The sequence below is a fragment of the Diadema antillarum genome, unplaced genomic scaffold (assembly GCF_040938485.1).
Source record: "Diadema antillarum isolate AM-2024a unplaced genomic scaffold, OU_Dant_1.0 seq00000686_RagTag, whole genome shotgun sequence".
Lineage (NCBI taxonomy): Eukaryota > Metazoa > Echinodermata > Echinoidea > Diadematoida > Diadematidae > Diadema > Diadema antillarum.
In genome coordinates this window covers 147,054-160,948 of record NW_027271591.1, presented here as the reverse complement: position 1 = coordinate 160,948, position 13,895 = coordinate 147,054, and positions in this window count along the sequence as shown.

Here is a 13,895-nt window from a genome sequence, read left to right as displayed (position 1 = left end):
TCAATTGAGTTCAGTCGTACATTCGTTCTTTTTTTCTTTTATCATTGCAGTTTGGCTCATTAATATTCATGCTTGTATAAGTAACGTGATTATCATCTCAGAACAAATGTTTGCACGTGCTATATATATATATATATGAGATTAAAACCTAAAATGGCATTAAAACGCTTTATCCTGGCGAGGAAAGCGCATGTTTTTGAAACAAGACACCAAACAGGTATATCGCATTCTTCATCAGCGATGCGATGTGTGTGATTAAAATCCGTGAAGCAGAACATACACACAAGTGTGTGTGTGTGTGTGTGTGCGTCAGTCAAACCTGTCCAAAGCGGTCATCGAAGGGAGACGATAAAAGTGATCGTTATTATAGACACCGTCATTAATTATTCTTTGTCAGGTGAACTTTTTTTGTGCATTAGATTTTCCTTTTCACCAAAAGTAATCCAAGATATTATTCTGCAATACAGTTATCAACTCTTGTCCCAAAGCTTGGGAATATCAGTTTAATCTTCTTCCTTGTTCAATTTGAATAAAATTTGTTGAAATTTGGGTTTGTTTCGAACGAACTTTGCTCCTTCTGCAATGGAAGAATTGAGGTATACATGTATTCACATTTATTTTAGGATTGTACTATAGTGCAGGAATTGTGACAAATTATTATTCAAAATTTGAATGAAGAGATATATGGGAAATATGAGTTGGGAACTTGTTTATACAGGTATATCAGGGAATTCGTTAAACTCATTGGATTGTTTTTATATTCAGTGCCAGAAGGAAAAGTTCAAAAGTTTAATCATGTAATTGAAAATTTTAGGATGTGTAAAGAAGACGAAAACAAAATAGTGGTTGACTCGGAATGAGGAACAGTTGGAATACATTTGTTAAAAGAGAGATCATTCAGTGCAGACAGGCTTGTCATGACTTTCTTAACTCAGTTTTAAACGGCAGAACTTGCGAAAGAGTTTCAGCTTTTGATGCCAAATTTCGGGTTCATTGGGAACAGTTTTTTTTTGTTTTATTTAATTGTTCCACATCTCAAAACACAGATAACATGATACAATCGATTGACATAAGACTGGACATAGCGTCATAATTACAAAGAATACAAGAGAAGACAATTTTACCAACATGAAATGTTGGGACCTATACTAAAAAGCCAAGCTTGTTAATGTATAGGTCCCTGTAAAGATGAAAATGTTCGTCTTCTTAAACAATCTAGTAACGAAAATTATGAAAGGAAGGAAAGGGACGTAAAAGAAAAGAGAGCAAAAAGAGCAAGAGAAAGAAACGAGAGCATATAGCGAAATACTAAGTAGCCACCTGTATTGCGCTTACAAGATTCCTTGTCACCCGAGAACATAGTTACGTAACTGTAAGAACGCGCAAAAATGCACATGATACATAATGATTCATCAATTTAGGAATATCCTTGACACAAATGACTCAGTAAAAAGAAAGAAAAGCAAACCTGGAATACCGAATAAACGACGAATCTGATAAAGAAGAGGGAGTTCGAATAAAATTGCACGTTGTATGATTAGACATAAGCCTGCACGAGGGATTTTTTTTAAGTTTACGTGTAAAACAATTCAGTGACAACATATTCCGTGATGTTAGAGTCAAAGCTATTCCAGAATGTCGGACCTGTATGTACTATTGTTTTAAGAGCAAATGCAGTTCTTACGGGAGAAAAGTGAACTGAATTTTCCTGTCTTGTATAGGGTAGGAATGTATAACTTTATTTTTTACAAACATGGGAGTGAAAGCATAAGGTAATTCGTCTTTAGTTAACTGGTAGGCCTACATAAATATCCCAAAGGGAGTAAGAATATTATATCAAAAATCTTTAAGAGGTTGTCACTTTTGAAAAGTGGGCTTGTCGGTGCTAAATAATTTGTACAATTGATAATTTATAAAAGACTTGAATCGTCCGCAAACAAGAGGAAAGAAAGGAGTGTGGACGACCTGGGCAAATCATTTATGTATACACAATAAAAAGAAGTGGTCCCAAAAGGGAGCCTTGTGGAACACCGCATGTTACATTTGCTGTGCTTGAATCTGAATCATTAATGTGTACAAATAAAATTGTGATCGATTTGTGAGGTAATCTCTGAACCATTCCAAGGCGCTGCCACGAATCCCGTATAATGAGACAGTTTGTACTGTAATATTTCATGATCAATTGTGTCAAACGCCCTGAGTGGTCCAGAAAAATTCCAACAGTGTGAGATTTAGCTTCGATAACTTTAACAACTTTATCTATGTAGCAACAAAACGGCGTGAGAAGTCGAATGCTTTTTTTCCGTAAACCAAATTGAGTGTCTATTAAGATATTGTGATCATTTAAAAACTTGATAGCTCGGGAGTAGACAACTTTTTCAAGTACTTTGGAGAATAATGATAAAAGAGATATAGGTCTGTAATTGCCCAGGTCGTCCTGACTACCCTTCTTAAAAACAGGAATAATCTTGGCAACTTTCATTTTACTTGTAAAAACACTAGTCATTAAAGATAAATTAAATACATGGGTCAAAGGTGCGGCTACTTCCCTGATGGATAATTTGTTTCAGAAGAAACATTGAAATACCGTCATATCCTGAGCTTTTTTTAGCTTTAAAATTGTTTACAATATCAATAACATCCAATTCATTTACGGGCATGAAAAACGTAGAAAATAAGATTGGGATTCACTAGATATAAATGAAATGTTTTTTTTTCCGTTAGTGGAATATTTCTGGCCAAATTTGACCCAATATTTACAAAATACGTGTTGAATGCTTCAGCAATACCATGGGAGTCATCATTTGTCGTTCCATTTTGTATTATTTTATCAATTTCCAGTTTCTTTCCGTCATTATTTTTTTAAACATCATTTATAACTTTCCAGGTAGACTTGATATCATTTTTATGGATTTGAAATTGTGCAGAAAAATAATCTTTTTTAGCTTTACGTAGCACAGAAGTCAAAGTATTTCGGTTAACTGAGTATTTGCGTTTTGCTTCTTCTGTGCCACTAGACTTAAAAAATTATTTTTACGATTTATAGATCTCAAAATTGATTTGGCGATCCAAGGACATCTTGGGATTTTTTTTTTTTTTTTGTAATTCGATTTGACCAAAGAAACAGGGAAATGAGTATCATATAAACGCAAAACAATTTCATTGTATATATCAAAAGCTATGTCAGCGTCATTCGTATTACAAACAATAGACCAGACGGTATGATCAAGACTCAATTTAAAACTTTCTCCACGTTGTTGTGATATTACTCGAAATCCCTTTTTATTATAATTTGTTTTACTTTTTTCAAAAAATATTAGGTGACGTCACAAATATAGGGGAGTGATCCGATATATCAGAAACAATGATTCCTTTATGGGCAACGTGAGATAAATTTGTAAATATGTTTCGCAAAGACCAATGACTGAAAAAGTAACTGATGAAAGATTTAAAAGTAATTGTATATTGAATGAATTATTAACTTAAACTTCTCACATTATGATGCATTACAGAAAAATTATTTCGTGAAGTAAAGGTTTCGCGGTGTACCGCGAAAGAGAGTTCAGTGTCAAGGTGCTTCCAACTTATGGCGGTTATATACCTTTTGACATTGATATCATAGGTCTATGTTGTTGTCTTTTTTTCTTTAAAGTTTCAGTTATATCTCTTGCTCTGTTCTATTTTTCAGGCAACTATATATATATTAATCTGCGCTGGATTGTTGACCCGTCTCAAACTTCTTGGCATTATCATATGGATCATATACTGTACATGTCACTTGTATGTGTGTGTGTGTCTGTGTGTGTATGTGTGTGCGTGAGTGTTTGTGCTTTTATTTTTAATTGGTGTGATTTGTTGTAAATGTCACTTTTTTGTGTTTTGCTGCATTATGTGATAGTTCAATAATGTAACACCAGAGCAGGTTGTATATAATCATATAAAAACAAAAATGATTGTTCGGTTACAATTACAGTTCAAATTTTAGTATACTTTTTTTTTCTCTTTTTAAAATCATATAAGCATTCCCCGCTTCCCTTATTTGGTATAATCAAATCGTCTTGTCTTAACTTTTATCCGTTCTCCGTTTCTCTTTCACAAACACTGATTACTCGGGGCTTACAGCCAAACAAGCTTGCTTCGTGTAGCATGGGCGTCACCAGGGGGGGTGCGTTGGGTGCGAACGCACCCCCCTTCAGATCCTTAAAAAAAAAAAAAAACAAAAAAAAAATCAGTCTGCGAGCGACCTCAACGCCGGACGCTGAATAATTATTCTTTTCTATTTTTTTTTTTTAATATTTGGCACCAGGGACACACAACACACACACACACACACACACACACAAAAAAAATCGTCGGCAAAAACAATTCGCACCCCTGGTTCTGCCAGCACTGATTTTGTACATATCTATTAGTATTCTACAGTGTTTACTATTTATCGACCGTACTGTACATCCGTGCGATACGGAGCACTTATACACGTTTGCACGTACGTGTGCTACTTACAAGTAGGCCTATGTAGGGTCTATGTTCGTTACTTCTGACCAATCCATATTGCCAGCCCAAGAGCGAGCCTTAGCCTCATTAAAAAGAAATGGAAACAAAATGGAGGGGCAAGCATATCATTTTGCCCATCCCCCCTCCCCCTCCATAATTCCAGAGACAAGAAGATTTTTTTTTTTTTGACAGAAAAACAAAATGTTACCCCCATAAAAATATTGGAGGGGCAAGCATATTTTGATTTTGCCCCCCCCCCATAATTAATAATTCCCGTCATGAGAAGATTTTCTTGCTTTTGAAAGAAAACAAAAATGTTGCCCCCATAAAAACATTGGAAGGCAAGCGCACCATTTGCCCCACCCTACATAATCATAATTCCCGCGATGAAAAGATTTTCTTGCTTTTTTGTTAGAATTTAAGAAATCTGTCCAATTATTTCACCCAAAAGCAGTGGCGTAACTACGGGAGGGGGGGGGGGGGTGCGCCCCTCCCAATCCGCTGGTAAAAAAAACAACAAACTTACCGAAATAGTAGTTCAAGTGTTAGTAAACTGCTTTTTGAATGAAAGGGTGATCAAGAAATAAGATATTTTTTCTATGATTTCTTTTAACCATAATTAAATAGGTATATAGTGTGAAACATTGTTCAAAAAACCCGAACCCGACAAAAGATTGTGATTCAGCGTGATTCCTGGTTGGCATTCTGCATATTATAAGCAGGATGTGCGCAGTGTACTCAGTACATCCGAACGAAGAGTCGCTACAATGTTGCGCAATGTGATGTAGAATGTACACCTTTGTACAATGTACCTCACGCTTCGTTATATCAAAGCTAGATCATCGATTTTGCAGTGTTGCTTTACATACTAAATGTCTTGCATTGCCAATAAAAAGACTTGACCTGGGCTAATTCCTAACTTTTCCATGTATATAATACACAAACACAAACAAACACGCACAATTAGTTTAGGAAATGCTCTAAAGTGCAGATTTTGGACATCCTTTCCACGGCGCCACCTCGCTGGTCATAGCTCCCCCAGTCATGAACATAAACCCACACCCTTGACTACAGTGGCGGATCCAGGGGGAGGGGCGCACCGGGCGTCCCCCCACCCCCTTTAATTTCCAAAGCGAAAAAAAAAATAATATAGCTTCAAACGACAGTTTTTGGACAGCAAAATGTCAAAAATTTTCAAGCTCGCTCGCTCCTCTCGCTCGCATTTAGTCGTAATGCCATTCTCCTGAAGTTGCTGCCAGTAATTGCCGGCAGTTGCGCCTGGTGCGCCCCCCCCCCCCCCGCTTTGATTTCCAAAGCGAAAAAGTATTGCTACAAACGGCAGTTTGGGGACTGTAAAATGTCAAAGTTTTCAAGCTTGCTCGCTCCGTTCGCTCGCATTTAATGTTTATGCCATTCTTCTGATGTTGCTGCCAGTAATTGCCTGCAGTTACGCCCGGTGCGCCCCCCCCCCCTTAATTTCCAAAGCGAAAAAATATGGCTAAGAACGGCAGTTTTTGGACTGTAAAATGTAAAATTTTCAAGCTCGCTCTCTTCGCTCGCTCGCATTTAATCGTTATGTAATTCACCTGATGTTGCTGCCAGTAATTGCCAGCAGTTCCGCCCGGTGCCCCTCCCCCCTTAATTTCCAAGACGAAAAGATATGGCTAAGAACGGCAGTTTTTGGACTGTAAAATGTAAAATTTTCAAGCTCGATCGTTCCGCTCGCTCGAATGTAATCATTATGCTCTCCTGATATTGCTGCCATTATTTGCCAGCAGTTGCGCCCGATGCGCCCCCTTAAATTCTAAAGCGAAGAAATATACTTACTTACTGTAAAATGTCAAAATTTTCAAGCTCGCTCGCTCTCTCGCATTTAATTGTTACGCAATTCTCCTGATGTTGCTGCCAGTAATTGCCAGCAGTTGGGCCCGGTGCGCCCCCCCCCCCTCCTTTATTTCCAAAGCGAAAAAATATGGCTCCAAATGGCAGTTTGGGGACTGTAAAATGTCAAAATTTTCAAGCTCGCTCTCTTCGCTCGCTCGCATTTAATTGTTATGCCATTCATCTAATGTTGCTGCAAGTAATTGCCAGCAGTTGCGCCCGATGCGCCCTCCTTGATTTCCAAAGCAAAAAAATATTGCTACAAACGGCAGTTTTTGGACTGTAAAATGTCACAATTTTCAAGCTCGCTCGCTCGCTCGCTCGCATTTAATTGTTATGCAATTTTCCTGATGTTGCTGCCAGTAATTACCGGCAGTTGCGCCCGTTGCGCCCCCACCCCTCCTTTATTTCCAAAGCGAAAAAATATGGCTTTAAATGGCAGTTTTGGGACTGTAAAATGTCAAAATTTTCAAGCTCGCATTTAATTGTTATGCAGTAATTACCGGCAGTTGCGCCCGTTGCGCCCCCCACCCCTCCTTTATTTCCAAAGCGAACAAAATATGGCTCCAAATGGCAGTTTTTGGACTGTAAAATGTCAAAATTTCCAAGCTCGCTCTTTTTGCTCGCTCGCATTTAATTATTATGCCATTCTGATGTTGCTGCCAGTAATTGCCAGCAGTTGCGCCCGGTACGCCCCCCCCCCCCCCTTAATTTACAAAGCAAAAAAATATGGCTACAAACGGCAGTTTTGGGACTGTAAAATGTCAAAATTTTCAAGCTCGCTCGCTCCGCTCGCTCGCATGTAGTCGTTATGCCATTCTCCTGATATCGTTGCCAGTAATTTGTTGTTTCACACCGTCATTCCATAATCCATTTATAGGGGGTACAACCCCCTCCGGCACTTCCTCACCCTCCCCCACCCTTGCTCGCTCCCTCGCATTCGCATACCACCCCCCCCCCCCCCCCAAGATGAAATCCTAGCTACGCCGGTGCCCTTTCCCCGCTTGGTTTCCCCAAAAAACAGTAAAAGTCTGGGGATTGAGAGCTTCCTATATTCCAAATGTCTGTCCAAAAAATCTCGTAAACATTTTAGTGTCAAAACGCACCCCCCTTGAAAAAATGCTGGTGACGCCCCTGTGTAGGTCCCGTCATATTTCTGTTTGTATAAAGCCCAAACCGAGATTTCGACCAATTATCATTATAACTACTGAATATACCACGTATGTACATTGTATATTGTTTTTGTTTGTTTTGTACATTATTGACAAGGCACAAGAACTTGTGATATTACTTTTGATCTATCTATATGAGAAGTGTGAAATAAAATTGAATTGAATTGAATCGAATCGAACTGATATACTTGTTGAATCTCAATCAGTTTGGTATCGAGTTGCAGTCAGTTACTCCCCTCCTATTGTGCTCTTTCTTCGTGTGTATTCCCGGTTATGATCATGTCTTTTTGCGATGGCCGTTAAAATATACCAGCAACGTTCCAAACCCCGGACATCCGTATATCCAGGTGTCTCGTCGGTAACACATCCGAGCTTCTTGTCAACGGTCGATCGATCTCTTCTAAAGGCCGAACCGAGACGTCTCGAGGACGAAGTGGTTCTCATAGTCCTTGTCGATGACAGAAGTAATCAATCTTAACTCTCTCTGTTCCTGCATCGGCAATCAATCATTGATAGACGATGTATTCTGATATTCGTCATCTTCAGATTGATTTCAGATGATGATGATGATAATGACGGTGATGGTGCAGCGTTTGCTTTCTTTGTTCTTTGTCATGTGTGTAGACTATTATAATGATCATAATAAGCTCTGTGCAAAGAAAAATCATAACACTTATTGTCAATCACGGAGAAGTCGTGTACACTGTAAAAGGAAGTGTACACTCTTGCGTGTGACAAATTTGTGCCTTTGTTCAGGTAGTGACTTGCATTAGCAAATACCTGCAAAGCACACAAAATTACATGATCCAAGCTAAAAATGTCATTCTAATATCCCCTACTGTTACGTTCGCAAATACATTAATGTAAAACAATTTTGATCGTCTATCAAGTAATTCTATAAACATCTGTACAACAGCAGGTGATACTTAGCATGTAGACTCATTCAAGAGCTAATATGCTATACCCAGTGAAATATTACAAGAAATCAATGAAGTCATGAATTATCAACTAAAAAGACTGTGCTTAAATTGAACGACAGAAAAGAAAACACGGCACCAACAGCTGAATGGTTTCAGAAAACAAACAAACAAACAAACAAACAAAACCCTAGAATTCTCCTTTTCCCAAAAATTCAAGTGGAACAACCTATGACGATTATTATGCGAGTGTCAACAAATCACGTTTGGTGTTATCATTGTCTGGTTACAGCGAACAATGTAACGAGGTTGCCAAATCGGTGGTTGAAATTTCGATGACTATAATATACATGTACTTCATACAAAATTGATGGCGCAGGAATTCGTTCGATGCCATGTATTAACATTCATGTTAGGCCTACAGCTTTTCTTTTCAGGTTTAGCGGACTGAAGAAATTCGTGTTAAGAATGAAAAGTCACAATCTACTGGTTTATTTTTTAGTTACATTGGCGAACAAACTCAAATCGTCTATCAAAAATGTAGAATAACCCCTAAAGAGTTTGCTCATATGAAACTTTTTGCATTACAAGCAAACAAATCCAGAAGATATCAAACTACAAAAAGAATCATTGCCTCTTGTGTTATAACAATGTAAAACGGCATCATGAGAAAAACATTAAAACTGAATCCTAGATTATTCCAAAAGTGCCGGGAAAAGGGATAAGAATCTTGAAACATTGGGGGGGGGGGGGGTTGTTTTGTTTGTTTTGTTTTTTGTTTTGTTTTTTGTTTTTTGTTTTGTTGTTGTTTTTGTTGTTGTTGTTGGTGTTTTTTTTTTTTGGTTTTTTTGTTTGTTTGTTTGTTTTTTTTTTTGGGGGGGGGGGGTTTAGTTTAAGTAATATCAATTTCTTGATGCCGGGAAAAAATGATGACCAGCTAACGCGAGTCAATGTTAGTAAAAAATGTAGATATTATATACATTTCACCCAAATTTACACCTGTTTCCCTGTGTAGATCTTGGGTATCTCTTTTTGTCACAAGCGAGCCAATGCTGAGAAATGTGGAGAACAAAACAAATATCAAGAAAGTACGGTGAAGAAAAGGGTTGCCATACACCCAAACTGAATGATAGCTGGAAAGAGAAAGATACGATGAACGAAAAAAGCAGGTGAAATGATAACATTAGATACTTAAGGTTTAAGAGACATTATACGATGATTGAAGAATAAGAGAGAGAGAGAGAGAGAGAGAGAGAGAGAGAGAGCAACGAATGCACTGGTGTTGTATTTAGAGGGAGAAGAGTGGAATACACGAGGGACGAATTGCTGAGAATCTCTTATAGAAACCAAATACAGAACTACGTAATAGCGCACACGCGTATCAATGTGTGTGTGCGTGTGTGTGTGTGTATGGCATGCATTGTTGTATGTGTGTGCATTTATGAATACATTCCCTCATGTATCTATCTGTCCACACACACACGCACACACACAAACACACACACACTGTATTCCAACTATTTGTATAACACATTTTATGCAGTGCCAGTGTAAGAATACATGTATTGGACTATAAAGGTTACAAAATGGCGTCAATGCAACAATCATCTTAAGTCCTATTCTGCCATTAAATCATACTAACCGTTGCAAGAATGAACTAATACTTCTTTTTAGGTAGGGGCTGCAGAATGTTTATTACTTTTTTGATGGGAAGAATCTTGAGTTTTCTTGAAATTTGTGTTTGTGTGTGTGTGGCGGGAAGGTTGATCCCTCCGTTCTCAGGCCCTGTGTAAAGTTCAAGGATTCTTTCAGGACATGTGTGTTCATATAATTATGTATCATCTATGGTGCTGAACACATGCCAATGCACTGGATCCAAAGTTAATAATCAATAACTCATCTAACTTAGAGAAAGGAATTAATGTACATCATCATCTTCCACTTATTTCATTTATTATTTACAAACTTTAATGATACAAATATGCATATAGATAACTGAAAAGATGGGATATTCTGCGTGCACTACAATCTGTTACTGCTTATTTTGACACTGACCAATGAACATGAACGTGTACTAATATTCTTAGAGCTATGTATATGCACATACAATATACATGTATGATGTTGACAGTGTTAAAAAGATAAGAGTTAAGATTAAGAGAGAAGTCCATTTCATGTCTTTTATATGTTGACTCCTTCGATATCAAAACTGCCACAGGAATAAAATTGGGGTTTCTTTATAGTCTACAGCCCTTCACTCAAGGATTGTAATCTACATTTTAAAGTTTTCTTGAACATGCAGGAGAGTTGCAATCTACAACTAAAAGACTGCATTTTTTTTAAAGGAAAAGACCCTCGAAATGTCATTGACATATTGGAAACACCGCGTTTTCTACTTTTCTGAATTGTGGCCAAAACACGTACCCAAATTTTGTACATGCCAGCACTTACCACCGAAGTAAATGAGGCATGTTTTGAAGTTGACTCTAAACCCACATTCATATCCATGCCTAGCCTCTGATTCACATCTCATCATTCACATTCACATCCCTGATTCACATCTTCACAAGCTGAGACACCTTTATATTTCTATGCGATAATTATATGTCATATCACGACATAAATGCATACATTTACTTTTCCTGGAATATGCTATACGTTGTCAAAGCCGAAGCCACCCCCCCCCCCGAAAAAAAATAAACAAATAAGTAAACAACAATAAATCAGCAATGAAGGGAATGATCCTAATCTACGGCCAGTAGGTGTGGGCAAGGGGGTTACACCGGTAGTGCTGGCATAATGGAAAGCATTCACTGTGGAAAACATGTTTTCAGACCAGCCATAACATGCTACTAAATACACGGTAAGACATGTTGCAAAACTCTTCAACTCGCTACTAAAACAAAGCTGTAATGGGTAGAAAGAAACTCTGGATGTCAGCCCATTCTATCCTTCTCTCACCATAATCCCAAAGGCGGCGTGACAAGAACAGGACTTCCACATCGTTGTTCCTCAACATCTTCCCCTGTATGCTCAACCCTAGTCCTCAATGAATTAGTCAAAGAGCAACATCAACACTGATGATAGGCATATCATACTTCTTGCCAATTGCATGAACGTGGCACTCTATCAGAGATGTATGATACGTGAAAATGACGTATTGCAGGCCGAAAATATCCCTCGAAAACATATCAGCTAATAATTTGGTATTACTCATCATATATAGCTTTGATTTCTGTTTATTCGAAGACAGCAAAGCTGCAATGCAAGAATAAAGAAAATTTCAGGATATTTTTTTGAAATATTTCTTGCAACTATTTCAAATCAAATACATTTATCACCTATTACTGATTCATTCGTATTTAGAGTAGTCCAATATGATGAAGTTTTTACACAAACTGCAGTACATGCAACGTATACATGCACAACTTACCAATATCCTTTTTTTTCAATCTGTGGAACCAACAAATTTATTTATTAATCCTTTTATCTACGTTCCATCAGATTACAGATGGGCAGATACAAATTGCAAGCTACATAATGTGCTCTAACCACTAGGATTATATTGAAAAATGTTGCATGAATGTCCAGTTTTATACAGGCAATATGCTGGCCTCAGATTTCTAGGTACCAGTAGCACTAGATCCTATCCAGTCAGCTAACCGCCGTACACACAATGTACAACAAGAATAAAATTGCAGACAGTCGAGTCGAACGTTGCACTCTTGTCTTTATTGAATTATCCTTCTTGCTGTGCATGCGCAAGCCCAAGTGCATGTGCGCATGTATGTGATGAACGAACGGTAAAACTGCAAATGAAACAATGAATGATACACTGTATGAATATATCAAACATACATTTCTTTGGATCACAATAAATTGAATGTATATGGATATAATGCTCCATTAACACACACAAAAAAAAGGTTTGCTTCTTCTGAACAAACAATAGTACACTGTCTTGTACTGCGTCATTATACATACACATTTTGTATCCATGCATGTATTCTCTACACATTATGAAATGGCAGCTTTTGAATGTCATTATCCATCCACTGTTACACTATAGCAATGTTAATTATACACCTTGTACACTGTTGCAATATCCATTTTCTGTTGCAATATCAACAAGAAAAATATTGCTTAAAGGCTGTAATATACATGTAAAGACCCTATACCAGACTTACAGACTTGTGATCTTCCAAGCCTAGAAGCTTAACCCTTCTGGATGCATTCCGATTGCGATCCTGTCCCAAGCTGTGAAATAATACAGTAAGTTGCAAAGGATTGTATGGAAAATGCAAAATAACTTACATCACACATTATATGCCTACATGTGTGGCACTACGCTTGCCTTCGTACATTTAAGCAAGGTAAATTATACTTTCCCTTAAGCCAGAGCTGCTGAAGATGCCTTAATAACGTACACTTCATACCACGTAAAAATGTAACAATATTTCAGCCTGTACGCTACCATACATCAAACCACATACTTATGAATGTAATACGTAAAGCACGTATGTCAAAACACAAAAGCACAAAAGACAGTCTTTTATTCATCCTGACGTCTAAATGCATTATTTAGACTGAAACTGTCCACACAGCAAAATTATCACTAATCTTCATCATTACTGATATCGAATCCAACCTCATATCTACTTTTGAATCTTCACCTGGAAATATTACTCAACAAACTGAGTTGCTTAACTGTATAAATCAAATTCTGTCTTACAGGAGTTGTGAATTAATTCTGAATGTATTACCACCATATAAACCAAGTTCTGAATACTGCTCTACACATCATATCAGCTCACGGCCAAGTGATAACACAAAGTCAATGCGAGTCTACGGCGCTACAACTACAGTAACTCTACACGCAACGTACAATGCACAATGCGAAGCTATCAATCCTACGCTATATCGATATGCACCGTACATAACCTACACCAGCGTCTCTTACGCTAGACCGTTCATGATATCCGGACACACAAAAGGCATCTAAATTCTTTTTTATCACGAATTGTGAACAACGTAATAATCGTAAACTTACGCAGAACCATCAGAGGAAGAACTTCCACCCGGAATTCTGTGACTATCGTGAGATAATCTTACACATTTTCTGCATTTTGGCTAGACTCACGAACGAGCAAACCGTCGGTTCGTGCGCCATCTTTCTAGCCCATTATGGAAGGCCGAAAATCACACTACTATATATTGCGCGCGCGCATACACTTAACACACAATCACTGCTACATTTGAAGCGCTAACACTAGCCTACGTATGGGAAGCCGAAATTGCAAAAACAATTCAGCGCGAACAGCACAGGCAACTCCTATCATAACGAAGTCCGGCAGTTTTCTTTCGATATATCAATTTTTTTCATTACTATTATAGCTCAGCAATGAAGTATATAAAGATATACAGGCAATAA